Source organism: Oreochromis aureus, linkage group 22 (genome assembly GCF_013358895.1).
Source record: "Oreochromis aureus strain Israel breed Guangdong linkage group 22, ZZ_aureus, whole genome shotgun sequence".
Taxonomy (NCBI): Eukaryota; Metazoa; Chordata; class Actinopteri; order Cichliformes; family Cichlidae; genus Oreochromis; species Oreochromis aureus.
This window is the reverse complement of record NC_052962.1, coordinates 18,975,347-18,998,527: the sequence shown is the minus strand read 5'-3', so window position 1 is coordinate 18,998,527 and position 23,181 is coordinate 18,975,347. Positions and strand designations below refer to the sequence as shown.

Sequence of the window (23,181 nt, the reverse complement as noted above, 5' to 3'; positions counted from 1 at the left end):
AAAGAAAAGGACAAACAGAGACATGCAAATGAAAAGTGTTAGAGAAAAAGTGTATTTTAATACTTTCTTGTGCTGTTATAAGAGATGGAAGAAGATACTGATATAAAATCCGTCCATAAAAGCCATCCTGAGACTTGACACCGGACAGATCTGCTGCAGCCTGAGCAAACATCTCTACCACAACCTTCCTGCACCAGTGAGATCCAGTAATGTACTGGAACTCACATTAAATCTTCACACACATACATATTCATAGACATACGCTACTCTCTCCCCATCCAGAACCACCGCTGCAGAGTCACAGGTTTGACAAGTCACGTAGAAGTCAGCAGATGATGCACGCATTCGCCACAGAACACACATGCAAGGACTCAACAAACATCCAAAGCACATGCAAACCCGGCGCACGATTAAATGAATCCTCTCCACCACCTCTCCCAGAGCTGGCCTGTGCAGTTTGCACTTTTTAATGACACATCGTGAGTGGCCTGCAAGAGCGTCTCCCTGAGCTGAGTAAAGACCACTCAGCATCAAACCGCGTGACTGTTTATACGAGTGCCAGCATGGCACGCAAATCGCCCGCAGTATGAGGTGAGCAGCATGCAGCAGTGTGTTTTTGGGCTCGTTGCCAACGTCTTTTTAGTTGTATTACGAAACAAAGCTGCAGAAAGGTGTGGAGGGGAAAGAAGCAAAGAGAGAGAGCATCAGAGCGCAACTTAGGGGAGATTTAATTATTTTTAACCAGAGGCAGTTTGGATAAAAAAGGCCACAGACTTAATGACTTAATTTAGATGTTTAATTAGTTGAGCACGTATCTCTTTGGCTTCTGCCCCGCGTAACGTGCGATGAAGTTTCTTTTGAATGGTGTCAGACCTGTCTGTCTGCTTCTTTCTCTCTTTCTCCCCCTTTTCCTTTATCTCCCTCTCTTCTTGGACCACATAAATAATTCCCATTGCCTCTCTGAGCATGCACAGAGCAATAGAGATGAAATATGTATGGATACACGCTATGGTGCTTTTGAAAAGAACTATTTCAAAGGTACAGAGGTCTGCTGAAATCTTCATGAGTGCCTCCTCTCCCTCCTTTTTTCCTGCCAGACAGAATGAATTCTTTGCAATGCTGCATCTGCTCGGCACCCTCGATAAATAGCTGCGCAGAGATATGAATGTGTGTTTACTAAGAATCAAACACATTTCCAGTTATGGGCAGAAATAAATATACTAAAGAGAGTGAAATCTACACCTGCACATACACGTGTATGTAAAGAAACTGTCAAGAAGAACAAGGTGTCAAGGTGTCAGTGGGTGCATGGATTGGGCCAGAGGTTGTCGTGAATACTGAGATGGATTGAGCAGACATCCAAAAAAAGTTAAAAAAAAGAAAAATAATCTAAATATGGAGCAAAATTTACCATTTTTTTCTAGAAATAAACACACACACAGGAAAGCTGTGAGAAACCCATCTTCTCTGATACATTGAGCTACATCTGTGTCACTTATGTAAGGATATTTTACAGGTATTTCCTGTTAGCAGAAAAAACACAAGGCAAATAAACTGTAGTGATTTATTCGTGTAACATTTTTTTTCCATCACCAAGGTCATTGATTTCTCACATAATAGCCCTTCAAATGTTCTATTTCTTTGCTGGTAAATGGACATTAAGTTCCTTAATTGTTTGCAGCAGGGAGTTATCTCGGTGTGTTCTCTCCTCCACTATGGATTTTCCTTTGTTACCTATGCACTTATTCCTCTTACTTCCTTCTCAGTTCTGCCCTACCACAGATGTGTTTTAATAATTTTTACATGCCGGAAATAATTACAGTACCTTAACATGATTAAAATGCACAACTTCTTTTTGTGATTTGTGACTTTCAAGAATTTTATGACCACTTTACAGATTTTTAGTTTCATTATTCCATCTGCGGTAATTTTATATTTGGCTGCATGACTGTCCTGGGACCCACCCATCGTTCCACACAAAGGCAAAACACAAGAGGAGCAGCCACACGTTGGGGAAGTGACCCTCGAAGGTCAGAGCAAGCTTCATTGTCAAAAAACATGAAACTTTGAGTCAGAAATGCAACAAAACAGATGAGACTGGGTTGCAAAGGAGTTTGCATATTTGCAGGAACTGTATGCAGTTTGAAGAAGCTTCAATAAAATGTCCCAAAAGATGTTTGCTAACAGGATGACCAGAAGAAAATCAGCTGAGCAAACACAAAGCTCAATTTTTGGTTGTTTTATAACAGGGAGCTGTAAAATTGTTACCTTAAGTCTGTCTTTTAAACACCTCAGTTAACATTGGCCTTGTGTAATGGTAACCACAGTTTCTTCAACGTCCAGGAGGTTAAAATTCAGAGTCAGGAAGCTAATCTGGCCAAACTGTCTAATCACATAAACAGTTAGCACCTGGCTTAGCTGGGCTGGGATTACTACATAAAATCCAAGTTATCCATTGAGTATTTTTTTTTAAAATCAGTTTTTCCTAAACCCTGTTTCCTAAACAACAAAACAGCCTTTACATTTTTGTGGTTTATTCATATTTTTTCTGTATTAACATCATTTAAATTTAAATCAAACGCATTCACATAATCAGCTCAAGCCCCCTTGCACTCTGTACGCCGCCTGGTTTGGCTAACCCATCTCTCCTCAGCTCTGTCCTGCTCGTTCTCTAGCTCCAGTGTTTTCTTCTTCTTCCTTCAGTCTCTGGGGAATCACAACAATTGCCGTAAACCTTTGTGTCACTTCCCCCCACATGCTTTTCCTGCCTTGTTATTTATTTCCCTCACTTCATTGCAAAAGGTAGAGAAATGTTTTATGAAATAGGACACTTAATAATAGGAGAAAAAAAAATGTTGAGGCATGGCGTGGTAGTTTTTCCTCTGTGCTGTCACGGAGTGCAACGTCCTTGAACCTTAGAAAGAAAAGATGAGAAAGAGACAGATGTAAACAGAAAGATTTTTTTTCCTTCGCACAATACAAATTCCTTTAGCTAACAGCAAAATATCTCTTTTTATATTAAACAAATGCACTTAGACTGGAATTCACAATATTTTTCTGTTCAGAGAGCAAGCTTGAAGATGTGGAGGGTTTGTGTGAGCTCTAGCTGTTGGTGTTTGGTGTGTGAGCAGAATGCTAAACATTTCCTGGGTCATGGGGGGGCTCGCGAAAGCATGTTGAATTTTAATGGTGCCCTCTGACTTGGCTGCAGGTAATGCTACAGGGGGCCAACTTCCTATCCATACTACTGAGAGGGAACATGAAGTGTGTGTCTAAGCATGTGTGTTTGTTTGTTTTCACATCCTGCTTGAGAGTGAGTCTGTGTGTTCCTGTCTTTGGGTGTGTTGTTGGCACTCCGATTTCAGTATTTTCGGTTCTGGGATTGCTGCAACCCTCTAAAAATGTGCACGTAGACGCAAACATGTACACTTGTTTTGGTTGGATGAGGGATATAAACAAGAGTACAGCTTGATGTCTCATAAGAAAACTGACTTGGCTGCACCTCAACGCAGGTGAAAAATTGAGCAGTATATACTTTTTGAGGTAGGTGAAATGCTTTTGTTCACACAACACCACATGTATAATTAACTACCAAGAATCTCTGTGAAGTTTTACTTTATATCTGTGATACCAGAGGCTTTTCGGTTTACATATGCAATCTATTTGTAGTCTGAGTTCTACTGACCAAACACATCTGACCAGGTTTGGTTGCATATTGACAGGAGACAAAAAGAGAGGCTGTATTTGTTGAAATACAGTCTTTAAGCGATTGTAATTTTATTTTTGTATGCTTTGAAAAAAAATAACTAATGAGTTTCCTTTAGGTACTCATACTACATACTAGTATGTCAGTTAATGACTGTATGTAGCTGTTTGTTACCAAATAACCCATCGGCTGACCAATCTTTTTATTAACCCTTCCTTATTTACCCTCACATACTATTCAATTTTCTTATGTCTACACTATGTTATTGGGTCAGTTTTGACCTGGGCCAAGGATTCCCTCATAATAAGTATTTATATGAAATTTTGAATTGCAGATCTATTTAGAATGCATAAGTAGTCTTTATTCTGTCCACTTCAAACACTCTGTCTACCTCACATACATCTCTGTCAAGGGGGCCAGAGGTCTGTACCAGAACCGGACTCAAGTGTGGGATAGAAGTGAGGAGGCAGAACAGTTGAACTAAAGAAGCTTTTATTTACAACGACACAGGACTGACAAGGAGAAACAAAACCTAGAACCTTGGCGTATCTTGATACACAATATAATACTAGGTAGAGAATTGTAGCGCGGTAGCCCGAGGTACATGACATAAGCGGCGACTGGTGCACTAGAGAAAGAGAGAGAGGTGGTGTTAGTGGGTGCATGGATTGGGCCAGAGGTTGTCGTGGATACTGAGATGGAGTGGCTTACTTGGGCAGGAGGAGGCTGAGGCTTGGAGGGGGAGGCAGAGGTCCGAGTGACTGGCAGAGGAGTGTTAAGAAGGTCTGACCTGAGTATTCCAGGACTCGCGTGGGTGGTGATGGAAGGAAGGCAGGCAGGTCAGTGCGGTTGGTGATACTCCCTGGAGTGTGGCTGAAAATCTTATGAGGGTTTGTGACCAGAATCCAAAACGTGAATCTTAGTGGTGGTGTCGTGGCATAGTGGGCCAGTGGATCTGTGGAGGAAAGAAGACAAGGTAAGCATACAAGAACTTGGATCTCGAGCCAGAGTGTGAACCTGTTACCAACTTAGGTGGGTTGACGAACTGGCGTTAAGGCGACGGTGAAGCTGGCCATAAATACCCTCTGTTGGTTGCCATGAATTAACTCCAGGTGCGCTGCCCGGGTGAGAGGATGGTAGGCTCGGCCCGAGGCAGGTACAGGAGGCAGGGATCCATACAGGCCACACCCAGCTGCTCACACAGACCATGACACATCTCATGTCTTTGTAAAGTCATCTATTAAGCTCTGTATGACATTTGTTCCTCATGTGCACCAAAGAAGATCATGCTTATGCTATTTTACTATTTCGGTATTTCAAGATTGTCCCACGACCCTTCAAAGACCAGCAGGTGCATGTCTCTGCACTTAGGAACCTGAACAAGTGCTGTAGGAACACAGAAGGTCCTCCTGAACTTTTTCACTAGTATCTCATAAAAAATACACACAGACGTGCCATGTACAGTTTCACAGTTTCAAGAATCTGAGCGAGTCCAAGTGAGACTGACACTTGATGGATCTAAAAACCATCCGAATACATACAAGTTAAATAAAACCGAGAACAACCACAGTGACATTTAGCACATGTACAAGAGTATAATACATAAAAAAAGAATCAATCATTTTTTTGTGTATTTTAGGTCATTTTAACAAGAGTCCTCATATTTCAGACTAATAAAATAAAATTTAAGGCTTTTTATTTTTACTGTTGTCAAATAGCAAAATGGTGAAATTTGATCTGAACAGCATGTGAGGGCAAGTGCTAGCAATTTTGATTTAATAACATCCACTTCTGTTACTGATTTCTGCAAACGCAATCAAATGAAGTGTTTCAACACACTAAGCAGTTAGTGAGAATCCTTTAGGTCTTTGCCTCACTTGACCTTTTTCGTTGTGTGAAAGTAAAATAATCAAAACTGATGGACTCAAAAAAGACAGAGCGATACAAAAAACAGATGTTCCAGTGGTCGAGTTAGTGGTTCTGAGGTTTTGTCCATTAACAGTTTCAACAGTCCCTACAATCACCATTTGATCTGACTGAGACTTGGTGGATCTAAAAGCCATCTGAATAGATAAGAACCAAATCTGATCTAGAACGGCCACAGTTAACACAAACTGGAACCTTTACCCACTTACAGTTTAGCTGCTTTGGGGTGTAGGCAAAGGAGATTAGGCCTTCCTTGCCTGTTAAGCATCTATATATGAAAGCATCCAGGGCTCAGTGTTTCTGTTTACAACCCAAAGTCTTAAGCCGAGCCCGAGGCAGCATAACAATGCTAATCATAACACAAGGGCTATTTTGCCATATTTAAGAAAGCTTCCTTCAAAGAAAAAGAAAGAAGCATTAGTGTGATTCCTTAAAAAGATTTGAAAGAATGATTCCATATCACACCAATATAATATTAGCATCATTGTGTCACATTGTTCTGTAATATTGACGATTTTTACCACATTTTCCCATTGGATCTATCAGATCATCAGCTCTGGCTGGGCGGGACAGTGTGTTTCCCTTATACTGTGCAAGCACAGCAAACAATCACAAAGTCTAATACAGTTTTCATTAGTCACCTTGGTTTTGAATGCAACCCAGAGACTGCAATAGTAGAAAGAATTCGAAGAAGACTCTTGAACTTTTATTGCCTGGAGCCCCACACGACGACAATCTGAAGAAAATAAAAAAATAATACAATCAGAAATAACAGCGATGATTCTTTGAAAATCAGGGTCCTCACCCAGAAGAGGGATTTTTGTTTTAATGGTTACCCATTTAACAGGTCTGCTGGTGTTTCATGAGATAAACTGTTCTCCTTGGTCTTTGTTATAGATCAAATCTTTCTAACTAAAGCTTCTGAGTTTTATGAACTCGGGATATTTAGGACATTTCCTGCCTTAAATGACTTTTACTGCAGCACAGTTCTACAAGGCGCACTACAGACAGATAATAAAAAGTTTCCCCTCTCTGAAGCCATGTGTTCAATCGATATGAGTTACCCAACTTTTCAAACTGTATTTCTGACTCTCCTATCGTTCCTCCCTATGGACAAAATCTTTCTCAACTCTCTTTCAATCCACTCTTTACCTGCCTCCCTGCACACAAACCTGAATTAATCTCCAAGTCTTCTCCTCATCTCTTTCCGTGTGTTTCTGTGTGTGCGTGTGTCTTTTAGGTAGGTGTGTGTACTTTAATGCTTGTGTTCTGGTGTTCGCGAGGGTGTGTGTACGTGCACATGTCTCCTCCTTTCTGCATTAGAAATTCACCGGCTCGACGTGATATTGTTCCCCTGCCTGGAGCTCCGGGGCTTTGGGAGGGGGATGGGGGGGTGCTGTGTTTGCATAGCAGAGGCTGTACTCTCACTCATGTAGGCCCCACGGGGATTTTCTTTGACTCTGTCAGCCCTTTGAACTCCCAGTGACATCAAGCATCAGGTCACTTGTGTACAACCTCTACACAAAGAGAACTCACACTAATTGGCCCGTGTGCACCTGAGAGACAGTTGGGACATCAAAGTGCCTCCCAGCTCGGCTGATAACAGCTTTGATAGGGTGACTTTGAGACTGAAGATTTGTGGTTTGTACACTAAAGAACTGCTGCACATTAGGGGTTAGCTACGCGTTGCGGTGCGTGTGATCCTGGGAAGGAATTAGTTATGTATGCTGCTGTGAGCTTTTAATCAGCCTCAATGAAAGTTTACAGTTCTCGACATAGCTGCATCCTGTCACTGCTCTCGTTCGGCTCTGTGTCATTTCTGTCATGCAAAAAACAAACAAACAAAGAAATAAAACAAAACAAAACAATGCAAATCATAATTTACATACAGACCATAAAAAACAGCTGATCTCTAGCTTGTAAAAAAGGAAAAAATGGTGTGAAAAATCAATTTAGCTCGGCGCTCAGAGCAGCCTCTTAGGGTCTTATTTTCCCTTCCAGACTTATGGATGTCTGCTGTGTCTTTGTCTGACCTTTCATCTTCTGGAAGCTGGACAGGTGGCGACTACTGGTGAGCCTGGAGGGTCCTGTCAACCCCATACAGTCCAGCAGCTGACCGCAGAGAAAGAGAAGGCAGGGGGAGAAGTCAGGAAACAAAAGAGCTTTGAAATTAGAAAGGAAATAGAGGAGAGGTGAAGGACGCAGAGTGAACTAAACCAATGTCCGAGAGAGAGCGAGAGAGAGAGAAAGCTCTGCCCAGTGCCATAGTTTCAACAGGAGGCGACGTTCCCTCTTGACTCCAACAGGCGTGGTAAAGCGATTGGATTCGCTTGAGTATAATGGCCGGCTATGAATACTGAGTGTGGCTGTGGGGGACCATTAGGGCCACAATGCTTGACAAGACACTAAGCACTCCCTGGAGGACTGAGGGGCCCTTTCATGCTTGTCCTGGGGCTGGGAGGGCCACTGGGAGCTGGTGGCCAGCTGGTCATGGCCCCAGTAGTCTAATGTCATCAGCGCTCTCTGCCGTCTTTGAGCTAGCGGTGGTAGAAAGGCACAAGGGCACAAAGCCAGCGGGACATATGTCCGCATCACCTGTTTTTAGCATTAACCAGAGCTGTGCTGGATGGCCTGGATGCTGAAGCAGAGGTTAAAATGAGAGATTCTGCACCAGTGAGGCAACAATATCAGAGCGTCAGAGTGTTATAAACTCCACAACACTGCTAGTGAATAAGTAAACTAGCACTAAATTAAAGCATTTGAATCGAAACACAAGTTTAACATTTCGGTGGCACAGCAATGGCAAGTGATGTAATCATCTGGTTGATTAGAAAGAAAACTTATCAGTGTGACTTCTGCAGATGGAAGTAGGTTCATGGGTTATCTTCAGAGCACCATATGGGAAAAAGACGCATTGATGCAAATGCTGCCACGCTTAATTCAAGCTGTTTCAGAAAGATGCTGCGACTGCTGTGTCTTCCTCCCTCTCAGGTCCCAAATAGCTCACTACTGCAGGCAGAAAACTTGTTTTGTCGACAGCCTGTTTGAAAGGCAAGCGTAATAAAAGGCTTTTCTTTTTGTGCCGGGCGGTGGCAATTTCATAGCCTTTTCAGAGCTGAAAGAGGGCAAGAGAAAGAAAAGTTTTACTAATTGATGTGGTAGCAGAAATTTAGCCGTCATTTCAGTCAGCCCCGTCGAAAAGCCTATTAAGCACCGTTTTGTCAATTGCTTCTGCTCACTTCTATACGCCGTGGCTCTTTTTAGAGGAACTCATTTGTGTCTTATTTATTTCCTTGGCTGGCATGTTTTGCTGGCACTGCACACAATGACAAATTAAAGCTTTAGTTTCATGGCAATGACATGGAAGGTCTTGGGCTTTATTGTGGGCTGTGAAAGAATGCCAGGCGAGTCAGTAGTTGATAGCGTGTCCTCGCTCTGCTGGCTCGTTTTTGTTTCAATTCATTAAAACATTTAGTGAGTTCCAGCTCCAGTCAAAGTTTTCGCATGAGCTCACGCTTAAGTTACATCTTTAATGAATTATAGGCAAAAAGAAAATGATTCAACTCAAGGTGACAGTCAGTGCAATTAATCTTGTTTACCATTGTGTCTAAATGAAACTAGTAATCTAGGTTAATAAATAAATAAATTTGACTTTTAAGGCAAATAAAAGCATTCGTGCATCAACAAAAATAGAGTGACAGAAATACACAAGAAAAAAAAATGTAATAAAATCTTTCATACATACTGTACAACTGTAGCTGAGGTGCTTTAGTTTCACTTAGTTAATACTTTTGGTAGGAAGTGTCAAAAATGTGCCCCGACTAAGCACTGCAGAGATCAGAAATCAGCACTTTATCTGAAATAGTATCTCATTCCATCGTGTTCGGCGTCGTCAGCATCGATTCGATGATATATCTTCGTTTTCTACTCTTGCTCAATACTGACAAGTATTATTTAACCCCGCCATTCTTTTGGAAATGCTTTTCAAAGCTTTTATAGTGTCTCCGTTTTCTTTTTTTTGACTGCCTCTTTGCCTTCATCTACATTGTGAAATCCATCCACTTTGAAAACACCTCCATACAGATTTTCCTGCTATGAAATTGATGCCTTACTCCCCTTAAACATATGATCAGTTACCTCTGAAAAATTCTTGAATGCACAAAATGGGTTCTCATTGCGGCGCATTCTGGGGAGACTTTAATTGAACTGCATTAGCGATGATGTTAGATCCCCCCCCCCCCCAAAAAAAAATCAGTTGAGCTGGAGGAAACTCGCTGCGTGTATCAGAGAAAGCATCAGCAGACAGAACAATCTGACAAAGGTCAGCTGATGTTGAGGTACATCAATTTTATGAACCTTCACCCCCTCGCGAGCTCGCTGCCACTCATGTGTTAAATGGGTCTTGTAGACAGAAGAAAATGTCTTTGTGCTGAAATAAATGGCGGGGAGAGAATGGGGTTAAGACGAGTCCTTTGAGGTGCATCAACCTACATCTGCTCATCCAGTCTTTTTCCTTCACTTCTATCTCTGGCTTCTCTCGCACAACATGGGAAAGGTGTTTGGTTTTCTCCTGATAAGAAACCCAAATCTAAAAGGAGATATGGAAGTTTTTCACTTTCTTTGAAAAGCACCTCTTTATTAAAAAACAAACAAACTGAGGGATGTTCATGTCACGCTGACTCGATTGCAAAAACGGAAGAAATTCATGTCCTCGAACCTTTAAACAAGTGTACGCTGCATATGTAAAATATCATTCTTCTGCAGCAGATTTGCTGAAAAGGAGAATATTTCTATTTTCCTTTCAGAAGAGCAGGATTGGCTTGAGACCAGACTGTTGTGACAGCTGTTCAGCTCAGCTAAACAGAGGCTGTAATAATAACACACACTTACAAACACATATACTGTACAGGTGCATATGTATTTCAGTGTGTCTTTCAAAACATGCACAGATATTGCACAAAAGAACACAACCCCATGAGCACACAAACGCAAACACAACAGTCTGAGCAAACCCCCAATTTACTCTCTCTTCTCACCCTACACATACACAGCAGACTGGAACACACACACACACACACACACACACACACACACACACACACACACACACACACACACACACACACACACACACACACACACACACACAGAGAAGAAATTACTTTGAACTTGGTGTCAGGCGGCGTGAATGCAGCTGGGAGCAACAGGGTCACAAAGCTCTTTGAGAGGTGAGATGAGGTCCAGCATTTCCACTGTCCACTGTCTGCCTCTGCTCTGATGTGCTGATGGCCGACAGGGGTCAGCTCGGAGGGTGGGGGGTGCTGTATGTTAGATCAGGCCTAGCCATAAGGCTCTCTTTGTTACGGGTGGCACTTTGCCACCGCAGAAGGCTTTGATGCGGTTCATATGCACTGTCAGTTTCCAGACTTGGACTACCAGCAGACAGCAGTAGTTTTGGCAACGTCATGATTCGAGATTTATTTCTTTTTAATTTCCTTTTCTAAAATTGATTGGTATGATTCAGATTTGAAGAGGTATATATTCGTAATTAAGCTCTTTAAATGATTTTGAAAATATCGCCTTAGGCTAATATTTATTTTGAATGACTTCTTGTGCAGCATTTTTTTCTTACCATTTAACAATGAAAGACGCTACTGCCATGTGCAGTGACAACTACAATACGAGACTTGGCTATTTTGGGGCTTTCTATAAATTAACAAAGACTTTTAATTAAAGATCTGTAACAAACAAAAAAAACCCACAATCAAACTGATGACTTAATTGATTCAAACTGTGTGAAGTTTCATTCCAGGGTTGGTTAGCAGAGCTGGAACTGCTGCCAAGATGTGTAATCATGTTTAATAAATTGCAGCAGACAAGACTGTATCTAATCTATTAATAGGCCCACATCATTACATTGTGATTTGCATCTGGTGAGGGTCCAACTGCGGACACGCTGCGACTGAACTGAGCTGAAAATTTGATGTGAACACAAACAGACTTATCTCGTACAGTAGTGGTATGTTACTTTACCAGGGTCGGGAGGGGGATGGAAATGCGATTAAAAATAGCAGACTTTCCCTAATGCATTATCTATTGTAAGAATGGCATTTAAAATAAACCCACACTGCCTTTTTTTATGTGTATGCAAAACTGTGAGCATGTACATTTTACAGAACAATGTTGTCAAATAAAAACACGGGGCTGAAGATTAGCAGGGCCAAACCAAAGGGAGCATCAGTAATATGTTCATCGGCAACCCCCTAAACACACACACACACACACACACACACACACACACACACACACACACACACACACACACACACACACACACACACACACACACACACACACACACACACACACACACACACACACACACACTGATTAATTGTATTCTTCATTCATTGTGAGGGAGCCTGCTGCTAATTAGCTTAGGCATGGTTTTGCATATTGTATTTATTTAATTTCTTTATGGGCTGCACCCAAAGAAGGTGTAATTTGGGATGAGAAAGGGGCGATTTCTTGCCTTGGTTTATACACACAAAGGGCTGGAAGTGCTGGGGCTGATTGCTGTTAGTGTGAGGACTCTTTATGTCTGTGCCAAATGTATAACAAAACCTAACAACATCCCACTGGTGCTTCTCTCCCGATTCTTGGCGTTAAAAACAACACTGCAAATCTAATGAACAAATTATGTTTTTAGCTCTCGGTCGTAGCATTTTAGGTTAATTTAAGCAATACCGCAGTGCTCATCTTTAAAATTCAAGTTTCCTTTCAATGATATGTTAGAAAAAAATGTTGGAGCCTTTTTTTGGACGTGTGTGAGCACAAAATATCTGAAAGCAGGGCAATCGGCAGACGCAAGAGGCTCTTGTGGGTGTGGAAGATCGGTGCTCGAAAGTTACTTCTCCGGCTGAAGTTCACAGTTTTGCACAAGCAAAAACTGAAGAGAAGACACTTTCAGGTGATTGGGCACCCAGCCGAGTTTGGAAAAAAACACATTCCATATGTATCGAGTCTTATCACAGAAAGCAAATCTAAGCTGCTCCGTTTTTCTACCAGATTGCAGACTTTAAATCACGCCGAGGCTTTGCTCTGCATGTGTATGCTTGTCTGCTTGTGTGTGCGTTTGGTATGTGCATACATTTTGGCAGGCATGTTTATGAGCTTTGTATGCTTGTGGTTGTTTGCTGACATACAAACGCGTATACATGCATCAGACGAGGGCCGATAATCTCGTCTGTGGAACGTCTAATTGGGAGCCATTTTTCCAGCCATGCTTACATCCTGATACAAGAAAGCAACAGATGGCTGGACTGGGCTTTGTGGCCGATTTAGCCGAGTCGTGTTTGCTAGGAAGTAATTGCGTTTTAACCTGGAGAGAAACCGAATATTACAGTCGTGCAGGCAAACAAATTATAGTCACCTCACTGGCCGGCAGATGACTCTATTTGTCTCACGTCCAGATGGAGTTTGAAGAAAATAAATTGGCCAGTGCTGCTGAATGAGCTGGATGTGTGTGTGTGTGTGTGAATCTCTTTGTTAGGGTGTCTTTCTTCCTGTCTCTCTACCTGTTTATCCCCTCAGCAGCCGCCTGTCAGTTTACTCATACATCAGTTCTGTACCGTGGCAGATGATTCAATACTGCTGGTTTTTATATCAGAAAAGAAAAATAAACTTTGAGTGGATTAGAGCATTGATACACTCACTTAGCATTGAGCTACAGATTGCCTTTTGATGTCAAATATCGCCCCGCAGGGACGTAAATACTTACTAGAGCTTGGTATGGTTTCATTGTAAGCATTCATTAGCATGAGCATCAACAAAAGATCTGCCATGCTGATCTCTCCCCAAATTAAGTCGCTTTGTCTATTTCACATCTCCCCGATTTTCAACACTTGCTGTTTATATAAAACATTCTTGAATGAAGTGTTCATTCACTGTCAGTTCCTGCTCCATGTGCCAACTGTGTGCATCAGAAAATCCCCTGCAATCTTTGTTTTGGCTAGTGCGAGGCAGAAAGTGATTACCCAGAGTGCTTTGGGAAGTTAATGTTCATGGTCTGCACAGTGGGATTCTTGGAGTGATGACAGAGGAAGTGCCTCGGGGTGAGCGTCTTTTCCCTGTCATCTCACTTTCGCTGTTTCTGACAACACGTTTACCCCAACAGATGGCTCCAATGCTCACACAGAGACACTGCGAGGCTACGAGGAGCTGCGTGGGCTGATACAACACATAGAGAAGCGAGAAAACAGCTAGCGTGTGTTGATGTAAAATTGACAAATGAGCCCTCAATAATGACTGATGTGTTGAAATAGCTTGGTCAAAGGGCTCCATCACACTTACTTTTTAATGAAAGCAACTATCCATCATCTCCGGCTTTTCACGTTATCACTTTATTTCCTCTAACTTTTGCTCATTTGCATTTTAGGATCCGCAGGAGGTGAAACCAAGAGGAATTTCAAGGAATGAATTTCAGCTCATATGTACATCGATGGCCCAAAGCAGCACGCTTGAAGGAGATCTGAAGGTATAACAAGAATATACCTGTGTGAGGAATAAGACTGAACAACACCTTGGTCCCAAACTGCAGCTCTTTCTGCCAAAAGTATTTTCTTTGCACATCGAATCAGAAGAGTTCAGCCGTTGCCTCTAGGCTGCTAAAATGACACACAGCACAGCATCAGAATATGACTTACTGAGAAGTTCAGCAAGGTGGGATTCTGTGTGTGTGTGTGTGTGTGGGCACACGTCATGTGCTGTACAGTGTGAGTGCCTGTAAGTGTGAGTTAGTTTTTGAAAATTGTACATAAGGCACACATCACATTCAACCCACTTCCCTAAAATTTTCTGGCAGACAACAAAGTTTAACATTTTGAGAGTTTGATGTCATTTTGACTTTGATGTCTCATATAGCTACCAGTGTCTAAGTATGTATAGTACTGGAGCTTTACTACATTTAATAAACTACATTTGCTGTATTTATCACATCATGTTGCTTATCATTGCTCTTGTTAACACTACAAACTTGCATTTATAGTTCACTAGTTTGGAAATTTATCCCTAAATACTGACTGATGCTCTGAGGATCAGTCAGTATTTACGAGCTCTCTGTGGAGACAGCTGACGTTTAAGCCCAGACTTCCAGTCCCGTCCTTTCATCAATCAGTTAAGTTAAAAACTGAATAAAAAATTAAACTGTTATTTGATGATAGCCAGTGTTTTTAGTTTTTTTCATCTTTAGAAAAGGATTTAGGAAAATGTGGTGCTTCTTTTGCTCTTACCTGCGTGCAGTAAAAGCCTGCTCCAATCTGACGGGTATTGCAACTAGGAGCACTGAAAGCAGAACGCTTCAGTACCAAAAATCAGGTTTCTCGCCAGCAGGTTCTGCATATTCATGTCCAGATATCTTTTCTTTTTCACAGACTCTTTGGATTGAAGGTGGAAGTCCTGGCGTCAGTGTTCCCCCTCTGCTGCCACCAGTTTAAAATGCATAATACATAACCCTAACCCTAATTCTGCAAATTCAGTCCTCAAGTCTCAGTAAAGAAAATTAAAAAACCCCACATGCATGTGTATTTGTCTGCAAAAGTATCTAAATGTTTGTGAGAGAAGCACAAACCAAGAGTTTTCCTCTTACGCTTGATTGAACATGTGGCTGTTTGAGAGCGAATGGCCACAGCAGCGTGCAAGGTGAATGTCACACCCATCAGAGTGCACAAGTAAGCTGGCATTGCTACAAGCCAATAAAGTGGCTGTCCACTTACCTGCCCACACACTCACATACCCACACACATGTGCACTGGGACCCTCAGGCAGCCTTTCACACTAACTGGGCATCCTTTCACAGGACCCAGTGGAGCGTGCTGGTGTGACTCTACTCTCAGGCTCTAGTGGCGGAGGAAATTGCTGCAGAGAGAGGAAGAGAGAGTTGGTGCGTAGTGGTGGCGTTAAAGGTTAGGACTTGCACAGGCACTAGAAGGATAATAATTGCCCATTGGCATTTATATTAAGTTTGCTTACTTTCATTGTGGCTTCAGTTTTAACTTGTGCAGTTTCTGCATTGAGGAATATGAAGTGGACTTCCTGGAAAGCCTGGATCCTACCTGTTCTAAAGACAAGCACCAAACCATGTTAAAACAAAGGATTTAAAATGTTCTATTTATTAGCTAAATTGCACTTGTTAGCTAAATAAAATATATTGTGTCTCAATTTGAAATAAAAATGACGAGTATAAAGTATAAAGTTATGCTTCATTTTTTCCATGTGATCGCAAAAAGTCTTTGTGACAGGAAATCCAAGAAATTCTGGCAGATTGGAATATCTGCACTATGTTCCGCTGTTTACTTTAATATAGAAACGTGAATATTAAATTTATATTTTTAGCTTTTCAAAGAATTTTAAAAATCATTTAATCAGCATCATTAAGCAACGTCTAGATGAACAGAATGAGCTTTCTGGGATTTCACTGAATGAAGCATAATTTGATAGATGATTTGATACACAGCTCACAAATTTGATCTGTGTGAATGATGTTCATCTATAAAAGACTGGCAAACATAATTATCTCTGTATGCTGCTTTTTTATAAACCATGTTCTTATAGCATCACATGGAAAAATGACTGGCAGCTATCCTTGACCAGAGTTGGTGTTAGAGCCTGTGAAAAAAGGCAAAAATCAATCATCTACTTTTTTCCCTTTTTTCTGTAAAAGTATGAGAAAAAAAGAGAGAAATTAGACTGATGTATCACAGGGAGTGGACATTCTCTGCAAACTGGCTGGGATACAGCTGGCTGCAATTATTCTCCTGTGCTCTCTTACTCTGTGTGGTTATCACAGGAGGGTCAGTGACAGCTGTAATTGTTATGCCTCAGCTCTTTGTTCTCAAAAGACATTTATTGTTACTTTCTGTGGAGAAATTGTTCACACCTCAATGGTTATCTGTGCAGTAGGGTCACATTGTGCCACGTATACTGCACGTGAGACGTGACAGAAGAGATTTAATGAGCTGCGAAGACAGCGACGTTACAGACTGTTATTGATCTTTTTTGCTCATGGCTTAGAATGGATGATTTCTACTTTACGTCTTCACAGCTGGAAAACATATCCAACATAGGTAAATGAAAATTCAAACATTATAGGGCTGTTTAGATGTCTGCTCAGAGCTTGACTCTTTAATTTTAAAAAACAAGTTGCTTTCTTTATTGTGGTCAAACGTGCTCTATTACTCTTCTCACTCCTGCATTCAGCATGACTAAATGAGCCTCTGAATTGGTTAACCGGGCTGAAAACATCACCCATTAATGTAAACAAGATTGTACTTTCTTCTATCTCCCACATGACTCTACGCCCTAACCAAATTAAGACAGTCATTTGCATAAGCGAGATGGATGAGATAGGACGAGAATACTCTCTCTCTGGAAAGTAAGTGCACTGTTAGACGGAGTGGGAATCTCAGATGAGATGTCGCAGCTTATTAGACCGGCCATGCTTCATCATTTCTCCCCCCCACAATGCATTTCTGTAATCACTTTTTAAAGTTGTCATAGTTTTTGGTAAAAGGCTGTGGTCTGATTAAAAGGCAGAGAGTTTGATTGTAGCAAAGGAGTGAATTTTGATTCGTTTTTTATAAAGAAACTGAAGCTGCACGCGGCTCTGTCTTTCTCCTCAAATTTCTCACATATCTGAATATTGCAGTACGGACCAATTATGTTCTCTTAGTTTAGATTTCAAACCACACCCACAGTACCAACAACCTCATTCAAATCTCAAAGTATTTTAGCAACAATAGCACACATTACCGGTGGTATTTACTAACTCAGAAATGCGCTAGAAACTTAATATGTGTAGCATTTTGCACATTGAGCTTTTAACGTGCACCATTAGGCTCCTCTGCCCCTCCTTCGTTCTCCACAAACGCACACACAGAGCAAGTTTTGTTTGTGTACTAAAAACAGCACCACAATTTACTGCAATCAGACACTGTGTATAGGCCAGGGCACCTGGGGCACCCTGTGTGTGCTCCTACCCTGTGGTGAAATTGCTGTCAACACTTTCGCCCCCCCCTCCTTTCAGCAATGGTAGACCCAAGTAAGCAGCCTGGTGCTGTCCACTATCCACCTCTCACCCACTGAGAGGAACACCACGCTACATTCACAACTCTGCATTTACAACATTCGGCTCTCCAGTGCTCACTGAGAAAACCGTTGCGGTTTTCGTTTTATATTGTATCTTTCTTTCTATACCGTGCCTCCTTTCATTTCTGTGTTTATCACTCACACTTGGTTGGACGTGGCTGTGCAAAACCAGGAGTCTGAGAGCAAATTGGTTTTGCAGCTTGCTTCAGTTTGCAAGTAAATTAGGGAGAAGTGTCCTATGAATTTGAAATATGATTTCTTTGTTACTCTGCCTGAATGGAGGGTGCTACGTTACCGCTGGCATCCGTAACCACCGCGAGTACAATAAAAGAAAAACAAATGTTGAGAGATGCCTAGCATTTAAATCAAATCAAACGCGTGTTTTGACCACAATAATGCTCGGCTTGTTTGAATTTCACATTACATAGAGACCATTAATTTGCTGCTAACTTTGTGTCAAAGACCTGTACGGTTCTGTGGCTTTGACATGTGCGAGTGTAAGAGCAACTCATTGATTCAGACCATTAGCGAGATAATGTAGACAGCTGTCAAGGAGAGAGAGCGGCACGGAAAACGAACGAGAGGAAGAGGGAGAGAGAGAGAGAGAGAGAGAGAGAGAGAGAGAGAAGAGAGATCCCCACTTTGCACAACACCCCAGCCTCCTCCCTCAGGAGAGTGGAGAAGTGGTGCTATGAATAATGCATTACTGCTTAATTTATGGCCAAACTTTAAATAGAGCTGAAACACAGGAGGCGCCACGATATGAAAATCCATCTTGTTACATTATTTGCTAAGCTGGTATGCTTTGACACCCATCTAAGACACTGTATTTAAACAAAATCCTGTCACTGATAAACAAAATGGCTTCGAATGTTGTGTGTGTCTTGTTTTGATAACTCATAATTAAAATAGGGATGTTTTTTTGACGCCTGCATTATTCTTATGCTACCTCCTGTTAACTAATGTTATCCCGAGTGGCCTGGCTGGTTAAATACAATTATAACCAGTACAGACTGTAGAAAAATTGTTTTCTCTTCATGAACAGCTTACATAACATATCACAGCGAATGTCAATGATCTTGTTATACTGTAACAGATATTTAGTGGTGAGTGTAATAACACATTAATAAGAGATCAACAGCATCTCCATTGCTTGCCTATTCAAACTTTGTGATTCACAACACTCATGTCAAGCTAAACGTTTTTTGTTTTTTTTGTTTTACTTGTCAGCTTATGGTAACTTTTATTACTGGAGGCTATGGAGCATGCAGAATCTCAAATGTGATATGCAGTGCGTGAAAAACAGCAACAGGGAGCTGATTGCAGTCTGTGCAGCCTACCTTCACCCATCCTCTACTCCTCTCCTCCATGGTAATGAGGCGATGAATGGCAGCATGTCTACAGGCAGGGGAAGCAGACGTGGCATGCAGCTGTGGACTCCTACGCGTGAGACGCGCAGACACGTTTCTTTTCCATCCCTCAGGCTCCCACCTGAGGGCCTGGTACTTAAATGGCACAGGGGTGGTTGTAGGGAGGCTTGATTGGTAGAGAATAAAAAACTTCTTACTGTGGCGGCAGAAAAGAATGAGACAGGACAAGGACACGTGACCTGGGCAGGCGGGGGTTGTTTCTTGTCTTGTGTGCGTTTGTCTTTTGTGCGAGTGAAACAGTTTTCATTCTGAATTTTGTGTTTCCATAATGCCTTCCTGCACCATTTTTTAACATATGCCCATGTTAGAGAATTTTGAAGACACCAATATTGTTTAATAGGACAGTGTGATCTTATTTACCTTGCACTTTATCCAATTACAATGATAGATGCCGAAAGAATGCCAATTAAATGCACACCTCCACTGAGAGGAGGAAAGCTACAATTCTTTGCTATTATTTACAAATGATTAAGTCCATAGTGGTGTCTAAACCACTTAGAAACACCCACTGCATCATTGGAAGCCCCCAGCAGCCTAGGCCTATTGGAGCATTACTAAAGGATGGCTTGGGGTTACAGCACTAACTACACGCTTTATCAAAAAGGAAAGTTTTAAGCCTAATCTTAAAAGTAGAGATAGTGTCTGTCTCCTGAATCCAAACTGGGAGCTGGCTCCACTCAAGAGGGGGCCTGATAGCTGAAGGCTGTCCCATTCTACTTTTAAATATCCATAGGAACCACATGTAAACCACCACTCTGAGAGCAGAGTGCTCTATTGGGGAGATACGGTACTATGAGGTCTTTGAAATGACAAGTGATGGGAAAAAAGTATGCTGTGGTTTATCATACAGGAGATTTACCCACCCAGTGAGCACCCTGGATGTCCTGTACTGACCAGCTGCCAGCTACAAAGAAATTGGCAATGAGCAAATTGCTTTATGAGTGGAATAGATTTTTTTGTGACCGAACTTATGATGTGAAATATTCAACTTTTCATTCCAGAGGCCTGAGGAATGCTACGATCAAAGTCTCTTCAGCATACATTCAGACTAATTGGAGATCTTATTAGGAACTCCACTTCTTTCAGTTACTTTTTAAATTCATTAAGCCAAGTTAAAAACAGCATATTTTTCAACATTTTCAACCAGAGAGTATGTCCATGTCAATATATGTTGATGAAAATAAATTCCATTAGCACAGAAAGAGCTGCAGGGGTTTGTCTGCACATCCACATATGGATTTAAACTAAACTCAAAGGTTAACTATTGCTCTTATCCTAAACTCACTGTTTATTCTGCTAGAGTAGCTTTGCATGAGTCACAATTTACTCTATCAAAGTTTACCATAAACTCAGCCTAACCCTAATCCCGGAGTTAATCCACTGTGTAAAAAAAAAAAGGCAACTTTTTTGCCTCTCCCTTTATGGGTATCTCTCTGTAAGCCTTTCTTATGATTGTTTGTCCATTGTGGGTGGGATGCTGTGCCAGAACTGTGTGACTGAAATAACCATAATAAGGATAACCACACTCTCGGCAGAGCCAAGAGTAGCAAAAAATGGTTGAAGTGGAACTTTTAGAGAAGTCTGAAGCATGAGGTTTGTTCCTTTTACTTGCACATGCATTAACTTCATTACCAGAAACTTTGGCCGTATTTAATGAGGGTCCACCATTGTACAAATATATACATATATGATGTATACATATAAGGAAATGGAAGTGGTTTTTTTGACGGACTCTCTCACTCGTGTTCCCAAAGCACTACCTTGCCATCAAATTGCAGAAGTAAAAAAATATGAAAACAGATGCTCTGAGTGGAGAAAGTACTGACGCATCACTAATAACAGGTTGAATAAAACATCTAAAGTACATGGCAGTCAGCCGCAGAGTGTAGGGCTAAGTTTTTTTTATTTCACTTTAACATTTTTGAGGCAATCTTCAGCAACACAGCCTGTTTATTGATAAGGTATTTGCTCAGCAGTGAGTTTTTTTTTTTACAACAATACCACTGTCTTTTGTTTCTTTTACATATTATGTGTATTTTCAAGAGCTAGTTGCAAATCAGCAGGGGAGAAAAAATGCATTACTGGAAATTTAAAGTTTAACCAAATGGCTGTGAAGAAATTTGCCCAAACTGATGCCACAAACAGCACGAACTTGAAAATAGGAACTTGGACAGATGCTACATTTAAAAATCTTTGGTATTTATTTTTCAGGGAGCATTGACATAAAAGCATGAGATGAACTGCACCATCTTAAGACATATACACACGCACACACTGCATAATAACTGCAATGGCAAGTGATAGGATGACAAAGCAAATCCAGGACACAGATGGAAACTTTACCGATTCAACAATGAGACCATTGATAACCTCGCTAGCTGTCCATCAGGAAAAAAGGTCCCCTTCTTACAAGCACTCTTTTAGGTAAATATTGCATCAAAAAGCTGCACCCATCATAAATCAAACATCCCAGGAGTCATCATATTTTATACACAACTGCTCCCCCCCCTCCCCCCTGTCTCCCAGTGATGCATTAAAGACACGGGCCTCTCTGAGGGGAAACCTGTGATCTCAAAGAAATATTTATTTTCTCATGCTGCGAAGCAGTTCATCTGAGATGCTTCAGAAAATTGCTTCTATTCCCCCTCAGTGAAAAAGTCTAAAAGACTGCGTACTCTTTGCTGCACTTGAAAATTTATCCCCACTGGACTCTTTGGCCACTCCTAAATCCCTTAGTTACTTACATTGTTTGTGTTGTCGTTAATATTTTATAAAGATGTTTCAATATTTATTCATCTTTTTCTCCGCACAGATAACCGTCTCACTAGCTCCCTTGTATCATACATTTTAATGCACTGAGTGATCACGTCCCACAAGCGGTGTGCGCGAGTTTTTCTACCCCTCCTTCTTTAGTACATGCATCTATTAATAAAACATAATAGATGCCTCTGCCAAGAATCATTCTCTTTCAATAAATGTAGTGTAAAACGGGCTGGCAAAAATGCTCTTATCTTTTTAAATGAAAATGACATGCATCTTCTGATATTGTGATCAAGCCACCAAAAGCACTGAAATTTCATATGTTTAAAAAGAAAAATCATAAAGTACTTTTTTTGTTGTTGTTTTGAATAACTGATGAGTGCCTGATGGAAGTAAGTGTTTTGGGGGGAAAGCCCATTGCATTTGAATTTGAAAGTCACAATTTTGTGGAAAAAAATGATAATGATTTTACATAATGGCCATCTTTAAACATGAATAAAAAATGTGCTTGGACTAAGAATGCATCAAGAAGTGTTTTTGGCAAGACATATCTAAAGCATCAAAATTAGATATGATGAATTAAGAAAAGGCCCCTCTAGTCTTCATAGGTTTATTACATATTGCATATTATTAAGTTTTACGTTGCAAACTGAGAAATAGTTGGAAACGTTCTTCACAGATTTTGGTCCACAGTGACATGATAGCATCACACAGTTGCTGCAGATTTGTTGGAGGCACATCCAGGAGTCGAAGCTCCCATTCCACCACACCCAAAGGTTGGGTGCTCTATTGGACTGAGAACTGGGGACCTTAGCGGCCATTTGAGTACAGTGAACTCACTGTCACCTTCAAGAAACCAGCTTGAGATGATTTGGCTTTTGTGTGCCTGAAGCAGCCATCGGAAGATGTTAGGCTATGTCCATAAAGGCATGGACACGGTCAGCAACAATTCCCAGGTATGCCCTCATGTTTAAATAAAATGTGCCAAGAACATATCCCCCTCACGATTACACCACCAGCAGCTTGAACTGTTGAAACAAGAGAGGATGGATCCCCGCTTTCATGCTGTTCGCACTAAATTCTGACCTTACCATCCGAATGTTGCACCAGAAGACTCGAGACTCATCAGACCAAGTAATGCTTTTCCAGTCTTCTATTATCCAGTATTGATGAGTATATTTAACGTTCAGTGTGTTTTGTATTTAAAGATACTGT

General features: G+C 41.2%; 2 long non-coding RNA genes across 2 annotated transcripts in view; one reads left to right on the top strand and one right to left on the bottom strand.

Annotated features, from left to right (window-relative positions):
• The window catches only part of LOC120435836, a 42,149-nt gene extending 27,658 nt beyond the window's left edge, over positions 1-14,491 (top strand). The window contains exon 3 of the long non-coding RNA XR_005609958.1: positions 14,070-14,491. This is a non-coding gene — a long non-coding RNA (uncharacterized LOC120435836). The remainder of the gene's footprint in view (positions 1-14,069) is intronic.
• Positions 4,196-6,356, bottom strand: LOC120435835. Its single transcript, XR_005609957.1, has 4 exons — positions 6,274-6,356; positions 4,735-4,898; positions 4,418-4,661; positions 4,196-4,334 (listed from the first exon to the last, which is right to left on the bottom strand). It is a non-coding gene; the product is annotated as an uncharacterized LOC120435835 (long non-coding RNA).
• Positions 14,492-23,181: the final 8,690 nt, after the last annotated feature.